At 45.4% G+C, this 16581-nt stretch overlaps 4 non-coding genes across 4 annotated transcripts; 3 read left to right on the top strand and 1 right to left on the bottom strand.

The window, feature by feature from the left end:
* The first annotated feature begins 8966 nt into the window (after positions 1-8966).
* On the top strand, positions 8967-9040 carry trnan-auu (transfer RNA asparagine (anticodon AUU)). The gene has a single exon. It is a non-coding gene; the product is annotated as a tRNA-Asn (tRNA).
* A 1744-nt stretch (positions 9041-10784) lies between these two features.
* On the top strand, positions 10785-10866 carry trnas-cga (transfer RNA serine (anticodon CGA)). Its single transcript has one exon. It is a non-coding gene; the product is annotated as a tRNA-Ser (tRNA).
* Positions 10867-11800: 934 nt separating this feature from the next.
* On the bottom strand, positions 11801-11873 carry trnar-acg (transfer RNA arginine (anticodon ACG)). The gene has a single exon. It is a non-coding gene; the product is annotated as a tRNA-Arg (tRNA).
* A 2528-nt stretch (positions 11874-14401) lies between these two features.
* On the top strand, positions 14402-14483 carry trnas-aga (transfer RNA serine (anticodon AGA)). Its single transcript has one exon. It is a non-coding gene; the product is annotated as a tRNA-Ser (tRNA).
* The last annotated feature ends 2098 nt before the right edge of the window (positions 14484-16581 follow it).

Below are 16581 nucleotides of genomic sequence, written 5' to 3'. Positions count from 1 at the left end.
AGCAGCAGGCCTCGTGAACAGGTCAGAACTGTGGACAGCTGAATCACTATTCAGAACTAGCTCTTCGTCAGGAGCGAACCGGTCCTCTTCCTGACTTGCTGGGACCCACAGTCATCTTTTCTCCTGTGCACAAACTTTGCTAGTTAAAACCAACACTAACTAGCCGGTCAGTGAGCATCAGCAGCGCACCGTCGCGAGCCGCACAGCACAACCTGGCACCGAGCCAGACAGCGCGGATTGGACAGCAACAGCCTGCAACTGTTTCTTTGTGCCCGCAGGAGATCTGAATCCCCAGAAATTGGATGAGTATTCAACTTCAATGCATTACAGCTCGAGAATTCAATTGTTATCCCAACCAGTTGATATCAATTTAATTCCTAAGAGTTATGTACTTGTTTTGGGTATCTAATGTAGAAGTTGTAACCAAGTTCACTTTACGAAACGGTCTTAATGAATGATATACTGAACGTATGTCCTCTTGATATATGTAACTCTTTGTAACTGATTGAATATATACCTTTTGTATTCTGATAACCCTCTCGATAAGATCTGTTAGGTTTACATGCATATTCTATGTATTAATAAATGTATCCTCGTGTATTAGTACCTGTGCGTGTGCGTTGTTTGAGTTATGTCGCATGGTTGGATTCTAAAGCCATCAAAAGAATCAACTTTGTGATTTACTGCTACAATTGATAATTGTCACAGTAAATGCCCAATCCCTACAGAACTGGTGCCTTCAGAGAGCCACTATGATTACATATTTGGCGTCCCTGAACGGCTATGAAACACTACATATTTGGCGTCCCTGGACCGGCGTGGCAAGACTGAAATGAATCAACCAAGCGGAATAATTCATATAAAACGCCGCGGGTTTCATACACGACAATACAGTGTGCTGAAAGCCGAAAGGAAAAAAGTTCCCCTTGCTCTTTAAGCAGTGCTTGATTGTTTTGTGATCTTTTGCAATCTACCGGGTTGATTGCATACTTGATCTTGTGGTTTTCTGTGGTAAAACTGTGATTTCGTACTGAAAAGTAATACTCTTTAAGTTTAACGATGGTTGCTAAAAGGTCTGAATTCGAGTCGCTATTAAGCACTCTCTCTAGCAGTGACAAGTCTGACCACGATCTCCGTCATATCTCCGTCAGCGGAGAAGCTAGGAGAATAAACCTCCATTCTCTGAGAGAGCTAGCGAAGGACATAGAGAGATTTGACCCCGCAGTGTCAGAGAATAATATCGAGAGTTATATTCAGGACCTCAGGTATACCCTGCAGTACCTGCCAAACGCCACAGAACAGGAGAAAGTGTTTCTGGTCAGGAAAACTACCAGCAGAGCCGTACATGAGTGGATGGCTAGGCAGATGAAAGAAGTCTGTAATGACTTTGAAGAGCTGTGTCAAGCACTTATCGAAGAATACAGTGCGTTTATTGACCCGACTGCCGCGATAGCCGCCGCCCTTAACATTAAGCACGAGAGAGCAGAGTCCCCTCGCGAATATTACGAGAGACTTAGACGAACTTATTTTGCAGGGCGAAATGATGAGGGTTGCGAAGAGAACACACATTTCAAGGGTTTATTCATTGCGAATCTCCACCCATCAGTCAGAAAGATGATCTTAATGCATAAAGATGCACAGACCATGAAAATGACTGATATTAAGAGATTCGTGCAGAAAGCCTGGGAGTATGATGTCCAAAGTCGCTCTGAGCAAAAAGCTGCTAAAGCGACTGTGTTCGCCGTCAGAGCCAGCAGGGTTAATTCCCCCCTGCTCGAAGGAGCACAGGCTCCTGAGCTGGCTAAGCCCCGTTCCAAAGCAGGCACACAGGACCGCACCCAGCGTCCTAAGTGCCATGAGAGCACCGGGGGAGGGAAAGGGCTAGAAAAAGCTGAACAAAAGGATTCAGTAGCCACCCGCCTGGCCAGGCTTGAACAAGCTTTATTAGGACAGGGACAACCGCTCCCCAAGGCTGCCGGAAGCGTGAATGAGCTGATACTCTCCACTGGAGGAGGCGGAGACCCGCCCCCTCCCACTCCCTCAGTCTATCTGATTGAGCGGAAGGGTTCCTGCCTGGATGAGGCCAGCCACTCCCAAGCGAGTGCTGACTCCACCCCTGAAGTCACAGAGCAGGCAGTAAAACACAGAGGAAAAGCAGGAAGCTTTTACCTCAAGGCTGCCATGGGAGATGTCTTACCCAGTGAGACACTGATTGACACTGAGGTTGAAAGGTGTTTGATGTCACACGGCAAGCTCAAACGGGTTGAAAAAGAAAAGGGCATGTGACTCAGAGTGGAACCTTTGGTGGATCACCAGAAAGGCAAAGTGTGGAAACAGGTCAAGGCTCCTAAGCCTTCTGTACAGAAGGAAAGGGGGGCCAAGAGGCAGACTGTGCTCACACAGTGCCCACCGAACACAGAAGCCTATGCGGAGATTCCTTCTGTTCCCTCTGGACAAGAAATAAAAATATTATCTTGTTTCCCAGATATACAGGGAAGTCGTGCCCTGGCCAAGGTCACAACAGCCTCCATGCCACAGGAGCGGTGCTCCAAGCAGCCGCCTGATCCACCAGGTAAAGCACACCCCTTTTACATCCCTAAAGAGGAGCAGATCTCCCCACCTGGCGATGAAAAGGAGCTTTCCCTGTGCACCCTGGCACCCAAGAGGGGTCAGGACCACCACCCCGCAGTGGTGGAAGGGATCCAGATGGCAGGAGAGCAGGTTGGTGATGTAGCCCTCACCCTTAGCCCTGAGAGGTCCTCTATTAGTGAGGATCTGCTTGAGCAGCTGTCACAGGGCCACCACCAGGTGCCCCTGGTGCAACATTCACAGGTTAGACAGGAGGTCCAGCTGGACGCTGAGACTACTGCGCTGTGGACACACCTGATCCCAGATGCCGATTCCCTCTGCTGTGACCCAGGGAACCTGCAGTCAGGTAACATTATTTCTCACAACTACCAGGTAGTGAGTGAGACTGACCTGATTGTTCCTGCCTCAACGGCAGGGTTGCCAACACACCCAGTCCCCCAGAAGGGACAGGGAATGAAAGCCGAGCCGGTTTTCTTACAGCCACCAGCTCAGTCTGTCAGTCTGAGTCTGACCAACAGTGGTTCAGCCAGACTGGAGCTGGATGGTCAAGTCACCCGCCTGCCAGTGCAGGACATCGCAAAGAGGGGTGTCAGAATCCCTGCCTGCACTGACATGGGCCTGGTGGGTGATAGTAAGTTCAAAGACAATGAACTAGCTATCCCAGTGCTGGGGCAGCTCCCTGAACCCCTAGCGAGGGAAGGGGGGAGCGAGCAGGTGTCCTACACCCACGCCCAGCGAACGATTGTAAACATGCCGATAGAGGGATTCCTCAATCAGGAAGTGTGCAGGGTGGACCTGAACAGTGAGAATGGGGTAACAATCCCAGATCACTCAGGTGCTCCAGATGACCACTCAGCCAAGGGTCAGGCATGCTCCACCGCTGCACCGCCCCCTGCAGGTTTCCTAGAGCACAGGCATGAACAAATCGAAAAAGCAGATGCCCTGGAAATGGAGGAGCAGCATCAGCCGCTGCGTCAGATCTCCCCAGATTTCCAGGATGTTGGTGCCCAAGATGCCACATGGCATACTGAGAAAGACACCATGTACATGCTGCGCCAGCTTAGAAAGACAACAGTCACTCAGAAGGAGATGACTGGGGTCAGCCACCCGAAAAGACTTTTGGGAGGACTGATTGCTGCCGCCACTGTTGCACGTTTGCTTTTTCTGGTAGGTTTGTGTGCTACTGGCACTCTCACCCTGACTGCCCCAAGAAGGCAGGTGTCAGAGATGCCAGAAGGTAGTGACAGACTGTATCAACAGCAGCAAAAGTTGGAAAGCTTAGGGAAAATCCTACAGGCAACTTCCTATGCAACAGGGTTAAACCTTATTCCCCAACCAGTGGACATGATTGTTGGTGTTATACAGTGGGTTTATGCTTGTGTGCAACAGGCCAGAATGTTGACACAAGACCTGTTAAGGGAGCTTGGTGCCACTGTAGCCAGTCTAACCACGGCACAAAATCCCAACCCACTTGATTCCACTCTTCTCAGTAGAGGAGTATGTGACATTAACCCCATCGCTCATAGCTCACCCAGAAGGCAATCCAAGATTGAATTTGGTTCCAAATCTTGAGATGGGTATGGCTACCAAAGCTATCCATTGGCTGTGTCTAAACGATTCACCAATGAAGGGTGTAAAGCTACTAACTAGCAGAGGGAGGTTAATGAACCCCATGAAGAGCAGGTGGGAAGTAAATGGCTGGTCAGCACACCACATTTAACTGACACTATGACTTGTGACAGGTATGATACAGCTACCACAAAGCAGCTACCTAACCAAACAGTTTCCTGTAAGTTCCCGAGGAGGCCATAGTACAGCTTGGTGACTTAACACTGTACTGTCTGGAACCAGACAACATAAGACCATACTTGAGGTCATGGATACCTTCAGGTGCCACACTATTGAATTGGATAGAAATCCAAGAAACAGTAGGCCCTGAAGAGGTACAGGTAGTTGAGTTTGCTTTAATGGAACAAACCTCCAAACCACCCTGGCAGGTGCCCAACACAGGTGTTGTGGTTCATCAGGGGGGCTGGGAACAGGAACCGGTGTTATTGTAACACTGCTGCTGGGAAGCTGGATAATGACTGACAGTGTACTCTGAAAGCTGTACTCTTACATCAAGATGTACTCTGGGTAGCATGAATGAGTCAAAGGTAGCATGTCAAAAGAAAGGAAGTGACTTCTCCCCAAATATCTACTACAGAGGTATCAGATATTGACAGTGAGCTTCCTGATGTGTAATTCCTAGACTTAGATAATGTCTCCTACCGTGTTTATACATACTCCAGATGTTATTCATCCTGTTTGTATCCAATGCTGGTTCTGGTATGAATTCTCGAGGAGTAATGTGGACATTTAAGATTAATGTTCTAATGGCAAGGGACATCACTTAACTCTGTTTTGTTTTGAAGGCAACAATGCCTCAGGACCTCGTGACCTTCAAAAAGGGGGGATATGTAGCGGCGAGGCTTAATAATAAGGCAGAATTAAGTGTTTCTGAGCTTCCCAAATGAGGCCCCATTTCTCTGTTCATCTCTGTGGTGCAGCCACAGAGAGACCATTAGTGCAGGGTGATTTAAGGTTTCCTAGGACAGCTCCCAAAGGGGGATGCACTTAGCTAAGTCTGGCTATCATGATCAATGGTCATCCATTGGCGCCTATCTGTCTAGGGAGTGCCAGTTGGACATCTGGACTGCATTACTAAGTGTCAGGAGTAAGTGACTCATATCTCACCTTGATCAACCAATCAGGGACTGGTAGGGCTGAGTAACCCACGTGGGACTCTGATGCCCATGGAACTTTCAGCCAATCAACGAGCTGAAGTTCCTCCAGGTAAAAACAGGCAACACAGGCCTGGAGATTCAGAAGGGGAGATTCAGTAAGATTCAGTAAGATTCTGGAGAGGATTCTGTGGACTGTTCTAAAGGGAATTCAAAGGAGAATTCCAGGGCAGGACGGCCCAGGAGCAGAAGGCTCCCAAGGGCAGGACATTCTCGCAGCGCGCCTCCTGACCATCCTGAGACTCAGCCCGGACAACCACGGAACGGCCAGTGTGTCCGAGTGCCAGAACTTTCCTTTGTTCTAAGAGTCTAGAGTGGAGGTTGCCAGAGAGTAACCAGCAGCAGGCCTCGTGAACAGGTCAGAACTGTGGACAGCTGAATCACTATTCAGAACTAGCTCTTCGTCAGGAGCGAACCGGTCCTCTTCCTGACTTGCTGGGACCCACAGTCATCTTTTCTCCTGTGCACAAACTTTGCTAGTTAAAACCAACACTAACTAGCCGGTCAGTGAGCATCAGCAGCGCACTGTCGCGAGCCGCACAGCACAACCTGGCACCGAGCCAGACAGTGCGGATTGGACAGCAACAGCCTGCAACTGTTTCTTTGTGCCCGCAGGAGATCTGAATCCCCAGAAATGGGATGAGTATTCAACTTCAATGCATTACAGCTCGAGAATTCAATTGTTATCCCAACCAGTTGATATCAATTTAATTCCTAAGAGTTATGTACTTGTTTTGGGTATCTAATGTAGAAGTTGTAACCAAGTTCACTTTACGAAACGGTCTTAATGAATGATATACTGAACGTATGTCCTCTTGATATATGTAACTCTTTGTAACTGATTGAATATATACCTTTTGTATTCTGATAACCCTCTCGATAAGATCTGTTAGGTTTACATGCATATTCTATGTATTAATAAATGTATCCTCGTGTATTAGTACCTGTGCGTGTGCGTTGTTTGAGTTATATCGCATGGTTGGATTCTAAAGCCATCAAAAGAATCAACTTTGTGATTTACTGCTACAATTAATAATTGTCTCAGTAAATGCCCAAACCCTACAGAACTAGTGCCTTCAGAGAGCCACAACGTTACATATTTGGCGTCCCTGAACGGCTATGAAACATTACAACAATTTGAATCGTATGAGGGTGGGGGGGAGGTGTCTTTCGCTGGAAATCTCGCCTGCTTCTACTTTACGAGTACAACCCCCTCTCTGCCGGAGTGCTGGCTGTGACGAATTAAACCGGTTTCACAGGTTTCAATCACAGACCATGTGACATGGGAGTCAGGAAACTAACACACAGCGCCACCGGATTTGATAACACTATAAAAACGCTATAAAATAATGTGACTAGGCACAGAACAAGTTTACAGCACAGTACAATAATAAATGCTGACCATAACTTTAGAAGCATAAATTGCCTTACACTCAATTTAAACACAAGCTGTCTTTAGCCCTCTAAGCTGGTTCATACAGAAATGTAGAGATCCAGGCTCAGAACACACAGCTTCATTAGCGAATACTTCATTAGCGAATACATATCTAGAGAAGACGTTTTACAGAGGATGGATTTTTAGAAACATCCCATCAGTGACATCACTGAAGTCAACTCCTAGGTCCTGTAACTGTCATGTGGATAGTTTCACAAGAATCAGACAAAGGTTTAAGCATCGCTTGTTCTAGATAAAACTGCAAAAAAAACAACAACAACCCATAATGTACTTCTTTGCGGCTCTGTTTGCCCAAATCATATATTCACAACGTGAAATCTAGAAAATAATATTACGTAACCAAAATCCGCAATATGGAAACAGAACCTGTGTAATTGTTGATAGATGATGTACTCGTAACATTTTTTCAAGACGAACTACAACATTTAAAAAATGACTTGTATGTACTTGATATCTCTAATCAATCCACGGGTCCCAGCACAAAACGAAACTAAAACGCATACCGTTTCGCGCTTCTTATTAGTTGCTCAAAAGTAATTTGACCGTATGAAATGCATAATATAAACCTAGAAACATATACGTGAGCAGTACTTAAGCACTGTAGTATCGGTGTTAAGACATACCTCTCAAATACTGTAAATCAAGTTAAAAATATATCAAGACCGATTCTGGTCATAATGAAACCATGTTTCGTGTATGTTTTCTTTAAAGTACCGAGACCAGCCATATACTGTATGTTTATGTTCCAAAATTAATATCGTTTATGGCCTTCACACGCGTTGCAGTATGCTCCTATTCTTTTTATGCTCAGCTACTAAGATTTCCCTTCAGTGGTAAAATCAGATATGAATATTCAATACTTAAACGGGCACAGTTAAGACATTAAATATACATATACATACTGTATACAGTACAGTTTTCATACGGTAATATGTTTATGTTCCTAAATCAATCTCTTTTATGAGCATGTGAAAGGCATGGTGAATCGATTCTCAAAAATTACTGTACTTTGCATGATTGGAAACAAATGCGTGATTGCGAAATGCTGTGGTGTTACTTTTACAAAGACGGTCAATGAAAAAAAGAATGTTGACCAGGGCAATACTTTGAGTTTACACTTACAGCTTGTCCAAGGTCATTCATTATTAATACTATTAGTAATATCTTCGTTAAAGACTTTGATGGCCACAGCTCAAACATGAGAGGTTGAGCTTTATTAGCTCCACCTTGCGGAAATTCCGGATACTATTATTTTGCTTGTCGTATTATAGGAGAATTTACGGTAACTCGCGGTATTTACCGGTAGCTTGCGGTAGACTGCGTACAGCGTACCGCAAAATAATGCGGTATCGCCCACGCATTTTGAATGGCTGCATCTGTAGGCTGCCAAAAGTCTCCGAAACCAAATTTTGATAGCAGAAAATTCTCACTCGTCCAGAAGTTCCCTTGGGACCCAACATCCAGCTCAGAGTGGTAAAAAAGCGTCTTTTTTGTAGATGCTTGCAGCGTGCATTGGTGGTTCAGTGGTAGAATTCTTGCCTGCCACGTGGGAGGCCCGGGTTCGATTCCTGGCCAATGCAGTGGCTTTTGCAGCGAGCGGCTCCATAACTTGCATCCCCTTTCAACTCGCAACTGAAAACCCACTGAAGCTTAGAAGCTGTGAGCCAGGTCAGTACCCGGATGAGGGTGACCTACAGGGAAAAGCAAAGCTTACAGCTTGAAGCGGTGTTAATGGAGCCAGCGGTGGGGTGCTCACCCTGAGGTCTGTGCGGGTCCCAATGCCCCAGTATAGTGACGGAGACGCTGTGTGGTAAAAAGGCGCTGTCTTTTGGATGAGATGTAAAACCGAGGTCATAGCTCTCTGTGGTCATTAAAAGTGACCACCAAAACCTTTGACAAAAGCTCTTGGTAATTGATGGTCTTCAATAATGCTTCTCCTTTAGGTACATTTGAAATCAGCTGAAAAATGCTGTGAAATGGGGGGGCACTTCAGGCCAGTGTAGGATTTGGTTTACAAGAACCATTAAACAGCACGAGAAAGCCCGTACACTGAATCGCAGGGCTTTCTATTCAAAGAAGGACAAAAGAAACTTCCCTGAATTCCATTTTTTGCAGCACAGAGAGGACAGTGGGCACGAGGCCTGTTAGCTCAGTTGGTTACAGCGTGGTGCTATTAACGCCAAGGTCGCGGGTTCAATCCCCGTTCGGGCCAGGCAGTCTCCTCCTGTCTTGCCAAAACCCGTTGCTTGCTTGCCGTGGTGAGATTGGTGGTAATGCAAAGATGCCACATACTGCCGACAGACGAGAGTGTTGCGGGAGAAGAGAGAAGTGATTGAAGAGTGTCCTAGGTGGAGCCAAGATAAAGTGTCACAACTGCCTAGGGGAGGATTTCAAATGCTTAAGATGGTAAAAATAACCGGAAGTGATCCCTCAGTCCGGTGCAGTCTGATGTACTTCTGTCATATAAAGTGAAACTAGATGTCGAACTGGAGCCTCACTTATGTAAATTTGCAATATTTGCATAAGTGAGGCTCCAGTTATACATCTAGTTTCACTTTAAATGACAAAACTGAAGAGACTTAAAAGAGCTGGAGAGGATTTCTTACAACTTTTGAGCCGGCACAGTTTTCGAAAACGTTTTCTTCACGCTGCACTATACAACACAGACAGCCAAGAGTCTCCAAAACAAAACGAATTGACAGATAGGAGAAAAGTCCCACTCGTCCTAAAGTTCCCAAAATCCAGCACTGAGCGTAAACAAAGTGTTCAAGTAGCGTGGGAATGCTACCCCTAATCCTAGCTGGAGTTTGAGCGTCTGGTTCAGAGTTTGCTCAAGAGTTTACCTTTCACAGATGCGCAAAGATGAATGTTGAGGGTGCACGCTTCAAGGCGCCTTACAGTGCAGGGAGTGATTAGAGACGATTCGTGACGTGTGCTCATTCCCATATACCGTACGCCCCGGGTTGCAGTGCTAGGATGACGTCCAATACCGCTTCGGCACGTAACGGCATTATATTCAAGTGCAGGACATAAGGGTTTTATTTTGTTCGTTTTGTTCTGCTCTGTTTTGCTTTGTTTTGCTTTCCATGGCGTTCGTAAGAGCGTCAATAAAAAGGCGATTCCTGCGTCTAACACGAATGTAAGAGCTATTTCAAGTGCGGCTTCTAAAATGCTTGTAGACATTTGTCTGTTGTTGATTGTTTTTTTGTGTCTAACAAAGTGCCATTTTCCTGTCCGGACGGGGAGACTTTATCATTCCCACATGAAGCAACCCTTAATTCCTCGGAGGCGTGTCTGTCTGCAAGGTTTGTATTTTGGAAAGGTTTTTTTTTTTAACGGAGAACGACTTTGAAAAAGATTTACGCCGGCGTCTCGCGATCCATGTGAGATTGTAGCAAGAATGCAGCAATAGCAGCGTTTGCTGTAGTCGTGGCTGAGTGGTTAAGGCGATGGACTACTGATACATTGTGCTCTGCATGCATGGGTTCAAATCACACACTTGTCGCTCTCCATGTCTGACACGTGTGGTACTAGAGCAGTACGTTTTCCAGCGGTGGCTGAACATGGTATAGTAGGCTAACGTTGGTATCAAGCAGTGACAATAACAGTGGTTAAGTGCCGCTACTGCCAAGTGACTCTGGGTTGAGACTGTGTTTCCAATTACTTGCAACGCAAATGGAGAAAGAGATTTTTGACAGTCTCTCGAGAGACTGCGCTAGGTGTTTAGAGATAGACTTTGTCAGTTCCCCCTGGAATCATGGCCTTTCAAATAGTTTGTGATTCCTCTAGACGTTTATACAGTAGAAGCATGGTTCGTGGCTTAAATTCAAGCTGACCAAGACTTAGGAAACGAGTTAGAGGTCTGATGCAGAACTGCGAATTGAGTGAACGGGAACACTACAGTACATTGCACTGCATGTGTGAGGAAAGCTGCCCACTTCAGTGGCAAGCTCACCGTAGTCGTGGCCGAGTGGTTAAGGCGATGGACTCGAAATCTGGTGGGGACTCCCCGCGCAGGTTCAAATCCTGCCGTCTACGGCGGCTGCCGCACGTTGTAGTGTGCCTGCGCGGCAGAGGCGAAGTGCCGCTTCTCCTTTTCTGGTACTATAAAAACGCTAAATCGCTTGGACCCGCTGCCATGGAAATCAATTCTTCAGATAACCACACATTTTGCGTTCGCACGTCTGGTGCTCTACTTATGCCTTTGAAAATCGGATCAATAAAGCTCAAAGAACCGACAAGATAGGTGCTCGTAAAGCACGCAGTAAAGAACTCTTATCAGCGAGGGTTTCAGTGGGTTAACTGAGGAGAAGGCGTGATCGCTAATTGTTGAGTTTTTATTTGGTGTTAGAAACACTCTTACTGTGCATGAAGTGCAACAAATGTAGCCACAGAAATTGCATCGTGCTTTCATTTATGCTATTGCAGACACCAACGTTGCCTAGATAGAAAACCGAAAAAGCCGTGGGTTTGCTTGCCAGTCTGAAGGATCTCTCTTCGAATCTCTATCATTTGTCAATGGAAGTAAAAGGCGCTGCAATCTGATACGTTCACATTCAAACCCTCAGCTGTTGTTCGACTTTATTTCTTGACTAATTACAACTGAGTGTCGCATGAGCAGTTACGTAAACTTGTCTGCTATATTTGAACACAAATGCCGTTCTTCAATTAAAACTAACAGTACATTGTCAGGGACATTCAGTTATATACAAACAAGAGACAGACAAGAGAATATTTCTACCTTTCATGTGGACTACGTGTTGACTTACTGATCGGAATAATTGAAATGTTCGGGTTCATAGCCGATGCAGTGCGTGCTAATTAGAACAGCAACGCTGGGCTCTCAGCACCGTACTGAGCCCAGGTGCAGTTCATTTACATGAAGGAAATCTCGTACTGGGTACGATTACACCCACATACAGTAAGTAGCACAGGCTACTTAGGGAGTAGCCTGATGCGTTTAAAAGTGACCCGAGCCAGGCAGGAGTCGAACCTACAATCTCCTGATCCGTAGTCAGACGCGTTATCCATTGCGCCACTGGCCCTGGTGTCACACTGCACGACTGCAACCCACTGAGCTCAGCACTGCAACTAGTAAAACATTACCCCCGGTCCATTCTTTTCCAAAAGTGAGAAACACCTGTTTTCTACATTGTGTCTGTTTAAAACCATATCTCTTTAAACCAAACCAAGAGTTTGTCCTTTGCACTGATATTCTGATTCATTTCGATTTCAAAGAAAAAAAAAACACTTTCTTCCAAAGCATCATAAAATTGTCCCTTCTTCCAGACTCTACTTCTCTCTTGTAGTAGTACAGCAGACCTTTCCAGGTGAGCAGATCACAGAGTCCGAAATGAGCTTCCTCCATCCAGCAAAGTACCTGAACATGACTCTGTCATCATAAAAGCACCCCTGTAGTAAAGCAATTAAATCCGAAATCAAGAGGGCAATTGCCTACTGAAGTTCAAGAAGTCATCAATTTTAACCTAGCAACACATTAAAGGCTGCATCTATACAAGTACGATTCTAGAAATGCTCACCAGATTACGTTTTAAGAAGGAACTGCGGCTCAGGTTCCGCCGAGATCTAAACTCGGATGGCAGGATTCAGAGTCCAGAGTTTGGACGGGTGGCGCACAGAGGGTCCATATACTGTAGATCCCTCAGTGATCTTCCGCGTGTTCAAACCGCCAGCGTGTGACTCCCCTGTCCCCGTGACCTCATTGCTCTGCTCTCGCCTGTGTGCAGCCGAGCCCGACTCACGGTAAAGTGGAAAAAAAATGCCCTCAACGTGTGATTTACTCTGGAGCGAGGACAGATGTCACCTTCTTATCATTGAACAGGATGTATGTGATGTGGCGACTAGGTTCAATTTTTTATCCTCTTTAAAAGATTAAGGACTGGGTGAGCCTGATTTACCACCCTTTCAGCTAAGAACCCGACGTGCGGACCGTTTAAGCTGCGTAGACTCGGTCGTTTAACTCCTCCATTAGCAGGGTTAAGGTTAAAGAAAAAACATTGCTGACTTCTTTTTTGTTTTCCAGCCGCGAGCGCTGATTAGCAAGGTTTGCATTTCATGTTTTGCAAGTTGCATTCTAAGAAAAACAAGTCGTTCAAGACAGGAAATGAATACTTGCATTTAATTAAGTCTAGCCGTAGGCGGTTGTCCATAATGACCAGTCCTGTTCGAGAAGACAGACCAAAAAAAGGAACCGCTGGGATTCGGACCCGGGATCTCCTGTTTACTAGGCAGGCGCTTTAACCAACTAAGCCACAGCGCGCCACGAGCTCTGTCCTTTTGCAGCCACTTGGACACACAACTCAGACACATCTGCATTCGCTGTGCGCTCCGCCTGCTCGCTGAGCAAGTTGCCACCTTTACATACAATAGCAACATCGACACCAAGAGAAAGGATGACAAATGGCTTTTAACTGGAACTTTTCATGTCCAAGGAGCTCAATGTGCTTTCCGTGTACAACAGGGCCACTGAACTCCACACCGGCCACTGAAGCACAGCAGTGGCTTGCTGGCTTGACATCTCCCAAGGAAGATGTTGAAATTGCATGTGGAACAGGAAAATGACCCTCGAGTACGAGGGAAAAAAAAGAAAAAGAAAATCTGGAGCGCGCCAACTCATGTCCGGACAGCCTGGTTTGAACAAAGTGTTCAAGTAGCATGGGAATGCGACCCCTAATCCTAGCTGGAGTTTGAGCGTCTGGTTCAGAGTTTGCTCAAGAGTTTACCTTTCACAGATGCGCAAAGATGAATGTTGAGGGTGCACGCTTCAAGGCGCCTTACAGTGCAGGGAGTGATTAGAGACGATTCGTGACGTGTGCTCGTTCCCATATACCGTACGCTCCGGGTTGCAGTGCTAGGATGACGTCCAATACCGCTTCGGCACGTAACGGCATTATATTCAAGTGCAGGACGTGAGGGTTTTATTTTGTTCGTTTTGTTCTGCTCTGCTTTGCTTTGTTTTGCTTTCCATGGCGTTCGTAAGAGCTTCAATAAAAAGGCGATTCCTGCGTCTAACACGAATATAAGAGCTATTTCAAGTGCGGCTTCTAAAATGCTTGTAGACATTTGTCTGTTGTTGATTGTTTTTTTGTGTCTAACAAAGTGCCATTTTCCTGTCCGGACGGGGAGACTTTATCATTCCCACATGAAGCAACCCTTAAGTCCTCTGAGGCGTGTCTGTCTGCAAGGTTTGTATTTTGGAAAGGTTTTTTTTTTTTAACGGAGAACGACTTTGAAAAAGATTTCCGCCGGCGTCTCGCGATCCGTGTGTGATTGTAGCAAGAACATGGTGCGGCTTCTTAAATGCTTGTGGACATTTGTCTGTTGTTGATTGTTTCTTTGTGTCTAACAAAGTGCCATTTTCCTGTCCGGACGGGGAGGCTTTATCATTCCCACATGAAGCCACCCTTAAGTCCTCTGAGGCGTGTCTGTCTGCATGGCTTGTATTTTGGAAAGGTTTTTTTTTTAATGGAGACTGACTTTGAAAAATGTTTCCGCCGACGCCTCGCGATCCATGTGAGATTGTAGCAAGAACGCAGCAACAGCGGTGCTCGCTGTAGTTGTGGCCGAGTGGTTAAGGCGATGGACTAGAAATCCATTGGGGTCTCCCCGCGCAGGTTCGAATCCTGCCGACTACAGTGTCCTCCTCACATCGTTGTGTGCTGGCGCAAGCACGGAAAAGTGCTTTTCTTCTTTTCCTGGTGGTTTTAAAACGCGAGATCGCTTGTACCCGCTGCCTTGGAAAGAAATGTCTACATGTTTACTTGCACATTGTCTATTGTTTGTACATTGTCTTGATGCACTGTTTGCACTTTGTCTTGTTTTTTACACTTGTTTTACAATCGAGAGACCTTCTGTAAGTAAGAATTCCATTGTACCAGTACCGGTTACATATGGCAATAAAGTTCAAGTTCAAATGCTTCAGCGTCCGCAAACGGCATTTTGCAGCTGGAAGCAGATGGCGACGCTTTTTGCGGTCGCGTGTCTTGTGCCCCATTTCCGGCCTTTAACATCGAATCAATAAAGCTGTTAGAACCGACACCATAGGTGCTTTTCTTACAACTTTTGATCTGACTCAGTTTCGGAATACAATTCCTGAACACTGCGAGAGACAACCTACAGATGCAGCCATTCAAAATGAGCGGTAAAAACCCGTAGTACAGTAACCAACCCGCAGGGCACCGTAGGGCACCGCGGTAAGTGATTGGCTGGTCAAAATGACCGACAGGGGCACTCGTGGTGCCTTTACTGTGCACCTTTACTAATGTCTTTACTGTGAACATTTCAATCCGCTTAGTTTTGAATATTTATATGGAATTTTACCACTAAAGGGAAATTTTAGTAGCTGAGCATAAAAAGAAGAGGAGCATAACGCATCTGAAGGTCATAAACGATATTAATTTAGGAACATAAACATTACTGTATGTACATAAACTGTACTGTGTATGGCTGGTCTTGATAGTTTAAAGAAAAAATACACACCAGTCTTCCATTTCTCCCTAAACATTTTAAGCATGAAAGTTGTATGAAACGGTACCCAAATATTTGATTGCTGTATAGAATGAATTTTAATTTTTAAAAATTATTTAACACGAAAATTAAGCTGTTTACATCTTCCGCCTGAGAACAGTCACCCGTTGCTACCCAACGCAGAAACACAGCCACTAACTAGCAAAGAGAGGATATTAGCTAGCTAATATGATAAAGAAATAAATGATTATTTTGTTTATTTCTTTTGCACATTTATTTGAACATTTCCATCGATTGTACAAGCACTTGGAAACTGTCCAATCCCTAGTTCATCAAGCATTTACCGGTCTGGTGCCGGTCTGTGTCTTCTAGGATATAATGCCAGCGAACTCTTGTTTTTATGTCCACTATAACTACGCTGGGCAAACGTTCCGAGGTCAAATTCTTCCAGCACGGGGGTACCTTTAAAGCGGAGACGACGGCACCGAAATTTTTTGGCGCGCCTTCTCTTTAAAGCCCTGGCCAAATATGAAGACAGTACGTACAGTTATAATTCAAACGGAATTAAAAACTACACATCCCAGTTACCATGGTGGTGCTTGTGATCATTGCGTTTAACCAACGAAACAGGGCGAAAAATCAGTCACATGACTTTGGGGCAGAGTTTCGAAAGCTTAACCTATCAGCAACAAAGCGAAATTTACACGATAGGCTACCTCAATCTGTCAGTTACACGACTGTGTATGTCGCTTAAGCCACTCCTATTTGGCATTTTAGTTATGGAGGCGAGAAGACGCCCCCCCCCTCCCCCCTCTGGGTGTCTGATTTGCCGCCATCTTTAACTGTTCGGTGTCTGAATCGGAGTAGCTACGCGTACGAAATAAAGTTAATCCTAGCTACAAAACATATATTTTTGTGGTAAGAGGGCGCAAAACATCAGTATTTACTGCTATTAATTACTGTACGATTTATAGTTGAAATCTGAGCCTAGATATAAAGTTAGATATAAAGTTAAAATCTCGACAAAGCAATGTAGGAAATACAGAGAAAATAAATCCTTTCTGACATCTAAAATCAGTTTCGATCGAGGTCTCTAAAACGAACAAGAAAAAGAGGATTTTCGGAGGGCAATTACGCTGTGTTTATATAGAATAACTGATTTATGAGCAATCTAATTTCTTGTTCGTTTAAAACAGTGAAATGTCAGCTGCAAAAGATCGCACCAGAAACAGCACTCTCTCTGCCTGTCATAGACGTTCAGGAAAG

This window comes from Atractosteus spatula, unplaced genomic scaffold (genome assembly GCF_055471065.1).
Source record: "Atractosteus spatula isolate fAtrSpa1 unplaced genomic scaffold, fAtrSpa1.hap1 Scaffold_74, whole genome shotgun sequence".
NCBI lineage: Eukaryota > Metazoa > Chordata > Actinopteri > Semionotiformes > Lepisosteidae > Atractosteus > Atractosteus spatula.
Note: the sequence above shows the minus strand (reverse complement) of the source record. Positions and strands in the feature narration are given on the sequence as shown.